Source organism: Procambarus clarkii, chromosome 79, assembly GCF_040958095.1.
Source record: "Procambarus clarkii isolate CNS0578487 chromosome 79, FALCON_Pclarkii_2.0, whole genome shotgun sequence".
Taxonomy (NCBI): Eukaryota; Metazoa; Arthropoda; class Malacostraca; order Decapoda; family Cambaridae; genus Procambarus; species Procambarus clarkii.
Window position 1 is genome coordinate 9206393 of NC_091228.1, and position 15691 is coordinate 9222083.

Sequence of the window (15691 nt, forward strand, 5' to 3'; positions counted from 1 at the left end):
AATATAAAGTACCAGTAGCGAGAGCACTCAGCGTAATATGGAGAAAGAGCCTGGATACAGGGGAGATACCAGCAGCACTTAAGTCTGCAGATATAGCTCCGTTGCACAAGGGGGGTAGTAAAGCCTTGGCAAAAGATTATAGGCCAGTTGCACTAACATCACACTTAATAAAAGCGTTTGAAAGAGTGATTAGGAATCAAATTTCTAGTTTTATAGAAAACAATGAATTGCACAATCCAGGACAACATGGATTTAGAGCGGGAAGATCCTGTCTGTCACAGTTACTCAACCACTATGACAAAATCACAGAAGCCCTAGAAGAAAAGCAAAATGCAGACGTTGTATACACAGACTTTGCAAAGGCGTTCGACAAATGTGACCATGGGGTGATAGCTCACAAAATGAGGTCAATGGGAATAACTGGAAAAGTAGGACGCTGGATACTCAATTTCATGTCGAACAGAATACAAAGAGTAACAGTCAGATAAAATCGAGTCCAAGTGATGTTAAAAGCTCTGTACCTCAAGGTACAGTCCTTGCACCGCTACTGTTCCTTATTCTCATATCTGATATAGACAAAAATACACGTCACAACTTCGTGTCGTCCTTTGCAGATGACACAAAAATCAGCATGAAAATTACCTCTGCTGAAGACATTGAAAAACTACAAGCAGAAGCAGATGTCAACAAAGTTTTCGATTGGGCAGCAGAAAATAACATGTTTAACAGTGATAAATTTCAGGTACTCAGGTACGGCAAAAATGAGGATCTGAAACATTATACAGGGTACAAAACACAATCGAATCTTCCCATAGTAGAAAAACAGCATGTCAAGGATTTGGGAATAATGATGTCCGACGATTTAACGTTTAGGGATCCGGTCGGCCGAGCGGACAGCACGCTGGACTTGTGATCCTGTGGTCCCGGGTTCGATCCCAGGCGCTGGCGAGAAACAATGGACAGAGTTTCTTTCACCCTATGCCCCTGTTACCTAGCAGTAAAATAGGTACCTGGGAGTTAGTCAGCTGTCACGGGCTGCTTCCTGGGGGTGGAGGCCTGGTCGAGGACCGGGCCGCGGGGACACTAAAGCCCCGAAATCATCTCTAGATAACCTCAAGAAGGGAGCATAACCAAGCAAATATCGCATCAGCCAGAAAAATGATCGGATGGATTACGAGAACTTTCAAATCCAGGGATCCCATCACAATGGTTGTACTCTTCAAGTCACTTGAGTTGTCCCGTCTCGAGTACTGTTCAGTACTCACTTCCCCACACCAGAGCAGGAGAGATTGCTGAAATAGAGGGAATACAGAGAACATATACGGCACGCATAGACGAGATAAAACACCTAAATTATTGGGATCGTCTCAAAGCTCTCCAAATGTACTCTCTAGAAAGAAGACGAGAGAGATACCAAATAATATACACATGCAAAATACTGGAGGGCCAGGTCCCAAATCTAAACAGTAAAATAACAACGTACTGGAGTGAACGATATGGAAGAAAATGCAAGATTGAACCAGTGAAGAGCAGAGGTGCCATAGGCACAATCAGAGAGCACTGTATAAACATCAGAGGTCCGTGGTTGTTCAACGTCCTCCCAGCGACTATAAGAAATATTGCCGGAACAACCGTGGACATCTTCAAGAGAAAACTGGACTGTTTTCTAAGAGAAGTTCCGGATCAGCCGGGCTGTGGTGGGTATGTGGCCCTGTGGGCCGCTCCAAGCAACAGCCTGGTGGACCAAACTCTCACAAGTCTAGCCTGGCCTCGGGCCGGGCTTAGGGAGTAGAAGAACTCCCAGAACCCCATCAAGCAGGTATCCTCCGTACCATCACCAGTACCCTCAGTACCACCACCAGTACGCTCAGAACAATCAACAGTATCCTCGGTACAACCAACAGTACCCTCAGTACCACCACCAGTACCCTCAGTACCACCACCAGTACCCTCAGTACCACCACCAGTACCCTTAGTAGCACCACCAGTACCCTCAGTACCACCACCATCACCATCAGTACCAACACCAGTACCACCACCAGTACCCTCAGTACCACCACCAGTACCCTCAGTACCACCACCAGTACCCTCAGTACAACCACCAGTACCCTTAGTAGCACCACCAGTACCCTCAATACCACCACCAGTACCCTCAGGACCACCACCAGTACCCTCAGTACCACCACCATCACCATCAGTACCACCACCAGTACCCTCAGTACCACCACCAGTACCCTTAGTAGCACCACCAGTACCCTCAGTACCACCACCATCACCATCAGTACCAACACCAGTACCACCACCAGTACCCTCAGTACCAGCACCAGTACCCTCAGTACCACCACCAGTACCCTCAGTACCACCACCAGTACCCTCAGTACCACCACCAGTACCCTCAGTACCACCACCAGTACCCTCAGTGCCTCCAACAGTACCATCAGTAACACCACCAGTACCCTCAGTACCACCACCAGTACCCTCAGTACCACCACCAGTACCCTCAGTACCACCACCAGTACCCTCAGTGCCTCCAACAGTACCATCAATAATACCACCAGTACCACCACCATCACCATCAGTACCACCACCAGTACCCTCAGTACCACCACCAGTACCCTCAGTACCAACACCAGTACCCTTAGTACCAACACCAGTACCCTCAGTACCACCACCAGTACCCTCAGTACCACCACCAGTACCCTCAGTACCAACACCAGTACCCTCAGTACCAACACCAGTACCCTCAGTACCTCCAACAGTACCATCAGTAACACCACCAGTACCCGCAGCACCACCACAAGTACCCTCAGTACCACCACCACCAGTACCCTCAGTTTCGCTACCAGTACCCTTAGTACCAACACCAGTACCCTCAGTACCACCACCAGTACCCTCAGTACCAACACCAGTACCCTCAGTACCAACACCAGTACCCTCAGTACCAACACCAGTACCCTCAGTACCAACACCAGTACCCTCAGTACCACCACCAGTACCCTCAGTACCACCACCACCAGTACCCTCAGTTTCGCTACCAGTACCCTCAGTACCAACACCAGTACCCTCAGTACCAACACCAGTACCCCTCAGTACCAACACCAGTACCCTCAGTACCAACACCAGTACCAACACCAGTACCCTCAGTACCACCAACAGTACCCTCAGTACCAGCACCAGTACCCTCAGTACCACCACCAGTACCCTCAGTACCACCACCAGTACCCTCAGTGCCTCCAACAGTACCATCAGTAACACCACCAGTACCATCAGTAATACCACCAGTACCATCAATAATACCACCAGTACCCTCAGTACCACCACCATCACCATCAGTACCACCACCAGTAACCTCAGTACCACCACCAGTACCCTCAGTACCAACACCAGTACCCTTAGTACCAACACCAGTACTCTCAGTAAAAACACCAGTACCCTCAGTACCCTCAGTACCAACACCAGTACCCTTAGTACCAACACCAGTACCCTCAGTACCAACACCAGTACCCTCAGTACCACCACCAGTACCCTCAGTACCAACGCTAGTACCCTCAGTACCACCACCAGTACCCTCAGTACCACCACCAGTACCCTCAGTACCAGCACCAGTACCCTCAGTACCAACACCAGTACCCTCAGTACCAACACCAGTACCCTCAGTACCAACACCAGTACCCTCAGTACCAACACCAGTACCCTCAGTACCAGCACCAGTACCCTCAGTACCAGCACCAGTACCCTCAGTACCAACACCAGTACCCTCAGTACCAACACCAGTACCCTCAGTACCAACACCAGAACCCTCAGTACCAACACCAGTACCCTCAGTACCAACACCAGTACCCTCAGTACCAACACCAGTACCCACAGTACCACCACCAGTACCCTCAGTACCACCACCAGTACCCACAGTACCAACACCAGTACCCTCAGTACCACCACCAGTACCCTCAGTACCACCACCAGTACCCTCAGTACCACCACCAGTACCCTCAGTACCACCACCAGTACCCTCAGTACCACCACCAGTACCCTCAGTACCACCACCAGTACCCACAGTACCACCACCAGTACCCTCAGTACCACCACCAGTACCCACAGTACCAACACCAGTACCCTCAGTACCACCACTAGTACCCTCAGTACCAACACCAGTACCCTCAGTACCACCACCAGTACCCTCAGTACCAACACCAGTACCCTCAGTACCAACACCAGTACCCTCGGTACCACCACCAGTACCCTCAGTACCACCACCAGTACCCTCAGTACCAACACCAGTACCCTCAGTACCACCACCAGTACCCTCAGTACCAACACCAGTACCCTCAGTACCAACACCAGTACCCTCAGTACCACCACCAGTACCCTCAGTACCAACGCTAGTACCCTGATTCTGTTTATGTAAATGTTGAGGCTGTGCAAATTTCATTCACTATATACTAGAATTAGTTGCATATCATTTAACATGTAACTATCATACTGATTTACTTCTTAAAATTAAGTCTTATGATGTCTCCTATGTTTAATAGTGCATTTCTTAATGTTGGTAAAATGTAAACAATTAATTTTACAGTATAATTAACTTGCTCGGGAAGGAAAATATTGAGGGCCTGTCCGGGAGTTGAACCCGGGACCTCCTACACCCAAAGCAGGAATCATACCACTAGACCAACAGGCCGTGGATATTTGAGTTTAGTTACGTTATTTAAATCTCCTTTTTAGAATGAAATATTCCCATTGAAAATAATCAGAGCCTGTCGGGGATTCAAACCCTGGACACGAGTATTTAAAGCAAGCAATATTTTTCTTGAGAAAAGCATAATTTTCAACATGCGGTCAATCAGCTGGTAAACCATCACTTAGTGATTCTTTCAACAATAAGAAATTTCTGACTTCCTGTCAGCAAGAAGTCAAATCATTATGAATTGCTAAATGTTTTTAATGTTTAAACATTGGAAGTTAAAATGCCTTAATTAATAAGACAAAAATTATGTACTTGGAAAAGCTATCAGTGCTTACCTGTCAGTGTCTACTGAGGCATCTGGCGAGATCTAGCTCTTGGACCTCCACCCCACACCTTATAATTTGTATTTTTTTTTTTTACATCTACAATGTGTTCTAAAAAATTTATTGACGCTCGAGTTCCATGTCGTGTTTTGTTCATAAATTTATGATTAGAGATGACTGTGGAGACTTCTAGGGCCAGATTCACAAAGCAGTTACGCAAGTACTTATGAACGTGTACATCTTTCCACAATCTTTGACGGCTTTTGTTACATATATTAAACAGTTTACAAGCATGAAAACTTCCCAATCAACTGTTGCTATTGTTATAAACAGCCCCCCCCTGGTGCTTCGGAGCTCATTATCTTTTTAATAATTGTAAACAAAGCCTCCAAAGATTGAGAAAAAGATGTACAGGTTCGTAAGTGCTTGCGTAACTGCTTCATGAATCTAGCCCCCCTGCTTTCCAAACCTTCGACTTATTGGACTGTTGAGATGGGTTTGGACTGTCTCAGGGATGGGTTTGATTTGTCATGTTAAGAATTTGTAAAGGAGTCGGAGCAGTGACTTTATTAGTTATTCAGTGCCAGTCACGAGTGTGAAGAGGAGGCCCGCAGTTTGTCGAGAGTTCTGTGGGACTGTTATCTGGGGTGTAAGGGTGTTAGTGTTAAGTTGTTGGGTGATTGGTGGCGATAGGTGAAGGTATATGCTGTGTAGTTTCAGTGCACTCCTGTATTGCATGTCGTTGTGTGAGATAGTCTCATTGGTGATATTGGCTTCTATGGAGGAAGCATATTGTTTGGATTTTATGTCATGGACGCCTTCTCAGCTTGAACATTTGAGTGTGTCCGAAGTGTATGTTTGAGTGTAGTGGGATTCTGCACATTTGATGCAAGAGAGCGTTCAATCCCCGATGGTCAAAGAGCTTGGGAACCATTTTTTCCTTCCGTCTGCACTCAGTGCAGAAATCATAGTTCTTAACAACACAAAAATGATTCAACATTGGCTATGCCCCCCCCCCCCAATCATCTCATATACGAGATTTTTCTGTAAAACGTCCAAGACCTGTATAGGATGCGAACCAGGAAACCCTCGCGCCCTCACCAGGAATCATGACCAATCAACCACTCTTCCTTGTGTACAGTTATGCTGTTTACTTCTTCATCCTGGGAAAAACACTCAGGGCTTGTCCGGGAGTTGAACCCGGAACCTCTCGTACCCTAAGCGAGAATCATACCACTAGACCAACTGGCCGTTATTAAGGAATTTTTATTATTATAGATTTGTTTGTTTTGCCAATGCAATGTGAAAGTTTCATAGAAACAAGCTTGCAGCTCCCTGGGAATCATACACCGAAAATATTTACATTCAAAGCCGGAATAATATGCTTAGATCAACAGGCTATTCGTATATTTAATGTCTGATAATCTTTGTTTCTCTAAAAACAAAAGATAGTCAAAGTGGTTGGGCACCGTTCCTATCCCAGCTCCATTTTTTCACCTTCTAAGTGCTGGCAAAGCTCATTTTATTACCATTTACATACACTAGGAGGCTGAATTAGGGGCCGGGCTTTTAGAGGGAACTTTTGACAGCAGAGTCAAAGCCATAACAGCGTCACTCTTAACAGAATAGCGCCTTCCCAGAGGGAAAGAAACCGAGCCTCAAACTACACCCACCCTGAGAAAAAGAAGGCAGCAGAACCTCAGCAGGGAAAAATCACCCTGATTACCTCCGCTGCTGAACATGGAAGGATGCTGAACATCCTCCATAATCAGGAGCAAACTTCCAACGCCATAGAAAACTAGGAGCCAGTAAAGCGCCCGAACTGATCAACCTGAGATCAAAACACACAACATTGGCTGGCCTGGAGCTCCCTCGATGGCTGAACACAATCCAGGGGCCACCGCCTGACTGATCTCAGCCCCAGAAAAAGCAGAGCCAACAAGGGCATGTTTTGACAAAGAAAGGCGCCAAAACGACCAAATACACACAACACCGGGCAGGACAGTAATGGATGGGAAGGATTTTAGGAGAGAAGAAACATGGGAAACCCCCCTCAGGTTTACTTCCGGAATAGCGGAGACAGTTACAGACGGCACATCAGAATACAAGACCGCTGAGAATCTTACAAGCTCACGCCACAGCGAGTGCGAAATAGGAGGGCCAGCGAAGCAGGACTGTGGAAGCTTGCTGGGGATCCGAAGTTATGCGCAAGGAGGAAACACGGGCTTGGGGCTGCTCACTGAATATCACAAATACCGGAAACAGTCTAGAAGCACAGGCGGCTGTGAAGGCTGTGAGCGGCACACCGTAGAACATGCACGCAAGCCCTCTGTGTGGCCCATATTCGAAAACCGCAAAGCCTCGGAGTGGAGTCAAAGACCCTTGCACAGCATAGGGCAAGGCACCTTTCTCAAGAATCTGGCCTCAGAGACGGCCACCCGAACTCACCAGGTAAGACAATCCCCTGGCTTGGCAACAAGCGAACACTCAGATATGATAACCAGGCATGTGCACAGCGAGATGAATAGTTAATCAAAGACACGAGCAAGAAGTGAGACATAAATAAACATGCATCATGAAGAAAACACTAAAATACAGAAAAAATACACACGCAAATGGTCCAGCAGGACAAAAACAGCGTCCGAGATGACCTACACTTGCCTGAAAAAGCGGGACTAGAAGAGCGCTGGGGCGGGAGGAAGAGCGTACCCGCAACTTCGTAGACGTTTGTGCCCAACCCAACCCGTCCTCGACTCAAGTCACTTCCATCTAGCAGTCAACCCCAAAGACGTATTCATCAATTTTAACATACAGTTCATTCACAAATAGGAATTTTCTCATATATAAAATAATATTTTATATTACCATATTGTACATATTTAGGCACAGGTTAGGTTAAATGTTTAAGTTCTGTTGGCGATTATTTGTATTTCAACCCGTCCTCGACTCTAGTCCATTACATTCAGCGGTCGACCCCACAGACGCATTCATAAATTTTAACATGCTGTTCATTCAAAACGGGAATATTCTCAAGTATAAATTAATATTATAATATATTGGAATATTGTGTATATATAGGCATAGGATAGGTTAGGTCAGGTGTTTAGGTTCTGTTGACGATTATTTGTATTTGTAGTACGTGGGTGAAGCATTTATAGCGTTGTGATTCGAACAAAATTCGTCAGTGAAGCACTTGTTCCGGATATGTTCAAACGTCAGCAGTTGTGAGTCGTGTGTAAACCGCTTTTCATTCATAAACAGGGGGTTTGGCGGCTGCATGGAATCACTTTTGGATCTTTGTTTGGAGGACGGGCTGCATTTATAGCGTTGTGATTCGAACAAAATTCGTCAGTGAAGCACTTGTTCCGGATATGTTCAAACGTCAGCAGTTGTGAGTCGTGTGTAAACTGCTTTTCATTCATAAACAGGGGGTTTGGCGGCTGCATGGAATCACTTTTGGATCTTTGTTTGGAGGACGGGCTGTTGTATTTGTAGTTCGTGGGTGAAGCAATTTCAGCCACTCGTCCTTGACTCAAGTCCATTACATCCAGCGGTCGAACCCCAGAAGCGTTCATAAATTTTAACATGCTGTTCGTTCAAAACGGGAATTTTCTCCGATATAAATTAATATTATAAAATTTTAGTATAATGTGCATATATAGGGATAGGTTATGTTAGGTTAGGTGTTTAGGTTCTGTTGGCGATTATTTGTATTTGTAGTACGTGGGTGAAGCATTTACAGCGTTGTGGTTCGAACAAAATTGGAAAGAGAAGCACTTGTTCCTGAAGTGTTCGAACGAAATCAGGTGTGAGCCGTGTGTAAACCGTTTTCATACATAAACAGAGGTTTAGGCTGGTGCATGGAATCACTTTTGGGTCTTTGTTTGGAGGACGGCTGTTTACAGCGTTCTGGTTCGAACAAAATTCGCCAGCGAAGCCAGCCCGTCCTCCAAACAACGACGGTTCATACTTCCGGAACCAGTGCTTCACTGACGAATTTTGTTCGAACCACAACACTGTAAATGCTTCACCCACGTAATAAAAATACAAATAATCGCCAGCAGAACATAAACACCTAATGTAACCCATGCTTATATATGCACAATATGCTAATATATTGTAATAGGAATTTTCTCTAATATAAATTAACGTTTTGAATGAACAGCATGTAAAAATTTATGAATGCGTCTGTGGGGTCGACCGCTGGATGGAATGGACTTGAGTCGAGGATGGGTTGATAAATGCAGTTTTAAATGAACAGCATGTTAAAATTTATGAATGCGTCTGTGGGGTCGACCGCTGGTTGTAATGGACTTGAGTCTAGGACGGGTTGATAAATGCTTCACCCACGTACTACAAATACAAATAATCGCCAACAGAACCTAAACACCTAACCTAACCAATGCCTAAATATGCCCAGTATGATAATATATTGAATGGTTCCGGTTTCTTTCTGTCCAGTGAATTATTATTATATAATAATATTAATTTATATTTGATAAAATTCCTATTTTGATTGAACATGTTAAAATTTATGTAAGCGTCTTTGGGGTCGACTGCTGGATGGAATGGACTTGGTCTGAGGATGGGTTGAGAAAAGGTGTCTTGATGACAAAACTCATCATTTCTTCAACCACGTTATTGTGACTTCATCGTCCAGGTGTCTTCCTGTCGATTGAGTAGAATTCCTGGTTGAGGAACATATATTTGGGCAGGGTAGTCCAGTGGTAGGGGTTTCACCTGATAGTCTGTTGGTCGTGGGTTCGAAACACCTAAGTGAATGGCTGGTTTTCTCATTATTATTATTATCCATTTCTCCCACCCACTTGTAACAATCTTCATGAGGGAACAGTTCCGAAGTTTGAGCTTGGATGACTAAAGGATTAGGTAAGGACGTTGGGCAGGGAAGTGGGGGGGGGGGGGGGGGGAAGAGGGATAATTAGGATCGGAAATATATAAGCTGTAGGATGAGTGTGGTGGTAGAGTGGGTTGAAAAGGTTTATTGGTCTGCCCACTTCGGACTGGTCCCCCTCCGTGGTGCCTCCTTGCCGTGGTGAGGGGCTCACGTACACCTCCCTGGGTCCGGTGTGGGTTGCCTGTGCCCCCTCTCCTGCCCCCTCTTTGGGTGGCGTACGTGCTGAAGGGCACGTACGCCACCCAAAACGTACCATGTTGGGGCCTTGTGAGCCATCGGACCACCTGCTGGAGGGGTGGCCTGTGAGAGGCCGCCCCGAGTGGATGGTTGGGTGTCCAGGCTGGGGCGATAGGGGGACTGGGGTCATAGCCCCAGTGTGGGAGAATGAAGGAAGTAGTAGGACTCCCCGGTTGAAAAGGGGGACGATACACCCTTCCTGCACTGGCCCACGCTCGGTCTCCCTGGCTGCCCTGGTAGGTGGTATCCCTTGGTTCCAAGTCCCATCCCTTATATATTGGTTTGGTGTATGGATGACGATTTGACTTCTCTTACCCAGGTTCATGGGGTGGGCGACCAGGCCCCCGGGTCGGACCGTCCTGGAAGACCAGGATCTGTAGCCCCTGCTACAGGACCCGGTTTAGGCCCAGACCGGACTCTTCCTCCCTGCTCCCCTCCCTCCTCTGTGGTTGGGTCGAGCCCCAAGCCTGCTGTGGTGACCGTCTCATCCCCTTGCACGGCTCCATCTCTTCTTGTGACTACTGCACCTTTCAACCCGTCTCTCTCTAAGGGTTCTCATCGCTGCCACGGCCACTCTCGTATGCTCCCTTCCCATCCTATTTCGTCCCATGCTATATTTGGTCCTGCTACGTGGACTAAATACTTTGACCTCCAACCTTTGGATTCAACTCCTCCTGACGACTTTTCCCTTCATAGGCATCTTGTCGATTCCGTGGATGCCTCTGTTACCTTCAACCCCACCCGTCTTGGTACCCGTGTCGTTGCTGCTCCTTCTCAGGATGTGGCCACCCGCTTGGCCGCCTTATCCTGCCTTGGTGAAACCCCCTGTTCAGGTCTTGAAGAACGTTCGGTTGAATGCCAGTGTTGGCACTGTTCTCCTCCCGCATCATGTTGCGACCGGGGTTAGTGATCTCAAGGACTGCCACGAGCATATCAAGCATATCCTCGAGGCCCAGGGTCATTCTGTTCTCCAGGTGGATACATTTTCTCGTCCCCCTCGTGGTCATCGCCGTCTGCCCCTTCGGGTTGTGAAGGTTTCCTTTGATGGTAGGACCCTTCCGCCCTCTGTCATTCTTGCTGGTGCCTGATGCTCCGTTCAGGAATATACTCCATCTCCTCGGCTCTGCGGTAAGTGCTGGAGGTTTGGGCATGGTGCCCTCAAATTCTCTAGTCCTGTCTCTCTCTGTTCCCTGTGTGGAAGCGAGGGTCACTCTAAGTTGGAGTGCACTTCTCCCCAGGCCCGCTGCCTCAATTGCGGTGAGGCTCACACTACCTTCTCCCGTACGTGTATTCGTTACATACTTGAGGCGGCTGTCCTCAACTTGAAGCACCGGGACCGTTTGTCTTTTCCTGAGGCTCGGCGCCAAGTTCATCGTCTCCCCTCTTTCGCTGGTGTCTCCTATGCTCGCGTGGTGTGCTCTTCCTCTCCTCGTCCTTTCCGCCTTCTTCATTCTCACAACCGTTTCCGAACCTTAGACCCGGACACGCCCACCACCACCTCCCCTGTTTCCCTCCGTTCTGTTCCGAAGGGTCCCCCTCCTGGTTCTCTGTTTAGGGATCCCCTTCTTTCTACCCAGTCTGTCACGTCTCCTGTGTCTTCTTTTTCCTCTCCCTCTAGTCCTCCTTCCCGTCATTCTCCTCCGTCTCTTGGCTCTCTACGCTGCCTGACTGTGCGGGCCGATGTCCATTGCACTCCTGATGGTTGTGTTGTTCGCTCTCGCTCTTCTTCTCCTACCGAGACGCTGGAGTCTGTTGCCCAGTACATTGTTGCTGGGACGCCCGTATCTTTGAGTCAGAAGCGGAAACCTGGCTCCTTTCCTTCCTCCTCCCCTGTCGGTAAGAAGGCTTCGCGTTCTTCTTCACCCCCTGTCTCTGATTCTATCGTTCCTTCCCCTCCCGTTTTGGTGGTGGAGCCCCCTGTTCCTACTGTGGGGGTTTCTTTAGCCCCCAGTTCCATCTCGGTTACTGCCCTTGCTGAGGTGCGCTCCCCTCTTTCTGCCCCTCCTCCTCCCCTTCCACCTCCTCCAGACCCTGCTCGTTCACCTCTGGTCTGTCCTCCCGCTTCTTTTCCTCCTTCTTTACTTTTTTTTTTTTTTTTTTTTTTTTTTTTTTTGAGATATATACAAGAGTTGTTACATTCTTGTACAGCCACTAGTACGCGTAGCGTTTCGGGCAGGTCCTTAATTCTATGGTCCCTGGAATACGATCCCCTGCCGCGAAGAATTGTTTTTTCATCCAAGTACACATTTTACTGTTGCGTTAAACAGAGGCTACAGTTAAGGAATTGCGCCCAGTAAATCCTCCCCGGCCAGGATACGAACCCATGACATAGCGCTCGCGGAACGCCAGGCGAGTGTCTTACCACTACACCACGGAGACTGCTAAACGCTACTCAGTTTACTCAGTTTACTCATGCCCCCTAACCCTGACTTCGCTGACCCTGATCCTGACTGTGTGCTTTTTTAGCGTGCTGTGTTCCTTCTTCACCTTTGTTTCTTCTTTGCCCTCTGTTGCTCTCCTCTCTCTCTTTGCTGATGTCTTTTCTTCAATGGAACTTCCGTGGATTTTACGCCAATTTCCTTGACCTCCAACTTCTCATTTCACAGTTTTCGCCCCTTTGTGTCTGTCTCCAGGAGCCGATGCTTGGTGCTCGTCCTGGTGGCTTCCGTGGCTATTCTTTTCTCTCCCCCCACTACCCCCCCCCCCCAGCAACAGCTGGGGTCGATAATTTTTCTGCTCTCTTGATTCGCTCCGATGTTCCCTTTGTCCCCTTACTTTTTTCCTCGCCTCTCCACTGCTCTGCCGCCCGTGTCTTTGTGCGTAGATGGTACACGGTTTGTTCCATTTATCTCCCCCCCCACTAACCCACTTTCTCTTCCCGATCTTAAACACCTCCTAGACTTCTTGCCGGAGCCTGTGCTCCTGCTGGGTGATTTCAATTGTCGTCATGTCCTTTGGGGGTGATGTGCTGACAAACACCCGGGGTCGCCTCCTTGAACCTTTCATCATCTCTTCTTCCCTGTCCCTTCATAATTCTGGTGAGCCCACTCATTTGGACTCTCGGACTCGCTCCCTTTCTTGTCTCGATCTTTCTCTGTGCGCGTCATCACTTTCCTTAGATTTCGGGTGGCAGGTCCTTGATGACCTCTATGGCAGTAACCATTTTCCTATCCTTGTTTCTTTTTTCTCTTTTCGCCCTCTCCTTCCCTAGGTGGTGGTTTGCCGAGGCTGACTGGCGCCTCTTTGCTCTCCGTGCTACTATTTCCGACCTCTCCGTTCTGCCTCTCCCTCGCGCCCTCCTTCTTTTTCATGACAATGTCTTTGATGCTGCCCTCCACTCCGTTCCTCGCTCTTCCTCTCGGGGAACGCGGAAGTACATTCCCTGGTGGAATGTGGACTGTGCTCGGGCTGTCCGCTGTAAGCGTGCAGCCTGGAAGAGACATCGCTGCCGGCAGACGGTTGAGTCTTTTCTTTTGTTTCGGAAGGCGAGTGCGGTGGCCCTGTAGGACCATCCGTGCGGCTAAACGTGGTTGCTGGGCGTCTTATGTCTCCACCGTTAAGTCCGAAACTCCTCTCCTACTAGTCTGGAAGCGTATCCTCAAGATTGCGGGTAAGTTCGTTCCCGATGTCTCACCGGTCCTTCCACTCCATGGTGCTCTTGTGGCGGACCCGTTGCAGGTTGCGACCGAACTGGGTTCCCATTTCTCCTCTGTTAGTTCTGGTTCTCATCTCCCCCAATCCTTCCTTCTTCGTAAGCCTCTTCTTGAATCTCATCCTTTAAATTTCTGTACTTATCTTCACCTTCCCTATAATGATCCCTTCTCTCACTCTGAGCTTCAGTCTGCCTGACCCTTTGCGGTTCTACGGCAGCGGGCTCCGATGGCATTCATTATGAAATGCTTCGCAATCTCCCTCCGTGTACGTCTCAGTATTCTCTGAGTCTGTACAATCGGGTCTGGGAGTCGTCGTCGGTCCCTGAAGACTGGCTCGATGCTGTTGTCCTCCCTGTTCGGAAACCAGGGTCTGGTTTCTTCCTCCCTATTGTCCTCACGAGTTGTGTCTGCAAGCTCTTTGAACGTATGGTTAGCGTTCGTTTGATGTGGTTCTTAGAACACTATCACCACCTCTCCCCTTCTCAATTTGGTTTTCGCAAGTGCCGCAGCACAACGGATGTCCTGGTGAACTTGGAGATCTGCTTTTGCTGCGAAGACCTCCGTTTCTGCCGTATTTTTTAACCGGGAAAACGCTTACGACACTACCTGGCGGTATCATATTCTGTCTCAACTTCATTCTTTTGGCCTTCGTGGGAACTTCCCTCTCTTCCTCCAGAGCTTCCTCTCTCATCGTTCCTTTCGTGTGCGGCTTGGTACTGCTCTCTCTGCCCCTTTTCGGCAGTATGAGGGTATACCCCAGGGTAGTGTTCTGAGCACTACTATTTTTCTAGTTGCCCTCAACGGTCTTCTTTCCTCTCTTCCTTCTGACGTCTTCTCTGCTCTCTATGTTGATTTGTTTGTTTACCTCCCTTTCTCTCTCTCTCTCTCTCTCTCTCTCTCTCTCTCTCTCTCTCTCTCTCTCTCTCTCTCTCTCTCTCTCTCTCTCTCTCTCTCTCTCTCTCTCTCTCTCTCTCTCTCTCTCTCTCTCTCTCTCTCTCTCTCTCTCTCTCTCTCTCTCTCTCTCTCTCTCTCTCTCTCTCTCTCTCTCTCTCTCTCTCTCTCTCTCTCTCTCTCTCTCTCTCCCCCTTTCTCTCTCTCTCTCTCTCTCTCTCTCTCTCTCTCTCTCTCTCTCTCTCTCTCTCTCTCTCTCTCTCTCTCTCTCTCTCTCTCTCTCTCTCTCTCTCTCTCTCCTTCTCTCTCTTTCTCCTTCTCTCTCTCTCTGCTTCTCTCTCTCTCTCTCTCTCTCTCTCTCTCTCTCTCTCTCTCTCTCTCTCTCTCTCTCTCTCTCTCTCTCTCTCTCTCTCTCCCTTCTCTCTCTCTCTCTCTCTCTCTCTCTCTCTCTCTCTCTCTCTCTCTCTCTCTCTCTCTCTCTCTCTCTCTCTCTCTCTCTCTCTCTCTCTCTCTCTCTCTCTCTCTCTCTCCTTTTCTGTCTCTCTCTCTCTCCCTTTTTGTCTCTCTCCCTTTTTCTCTCTCTCTTTCCCTTTCTGTCTCTCTCCCTTTCTCTCTCTCTCTCTCCCTTTCTGTCTCTCTCTCTCTCTCTCTCTCTCTCTCTCTCTCTCTCTCTCTCTCTCTCTCTCCCTTTCTGTCTCTCTCGCTCTCTCTCTCTCTCTCTCTCTCTCTCTCTCTCTCTCTCTCTCTCTCTCTCTCTCTCTCTCTCTCTCTCTCTCTCTCTCTCTCTCTCCCTTTCTCTTTCCCTCTCTCTCTCTCTCTCTCTCTCTCTCTCTCTCTCTCTCTCTCCCTTTCTCTTTCCCTCTCTCTCTCTCTCTCTCTCTCTCTCTCTCTCTCTCTCTCTCTCTCTCTCTCTCTCTCTCTCTCTCTCTCTCTCTCTCTCTCTCTCTCTCTCTCTCTCTCTCTCTCTCCCCCCCCCCATATTCCGTGC

General features: G+C 48.3%; 1 non-coding gene across 1 annotated transcript; it reads right to left on the reverse strand.

Moving 5' to 3' along the window:
* Positions 1 to 4606: 4606 nt before the first annotated feature.
* TRNAP-UGG (transfer RNA proline (anticodon UGG)) lies at positions 4607 to 4678 on the reverse strand. Its single transcript has one exon. It is a non-coding gene; the product is annotated as a tRNA-Pro (tRNA).
* Between the last annotated feature and the right edge of the window lie 11013 nt (positions 4679 to 15691).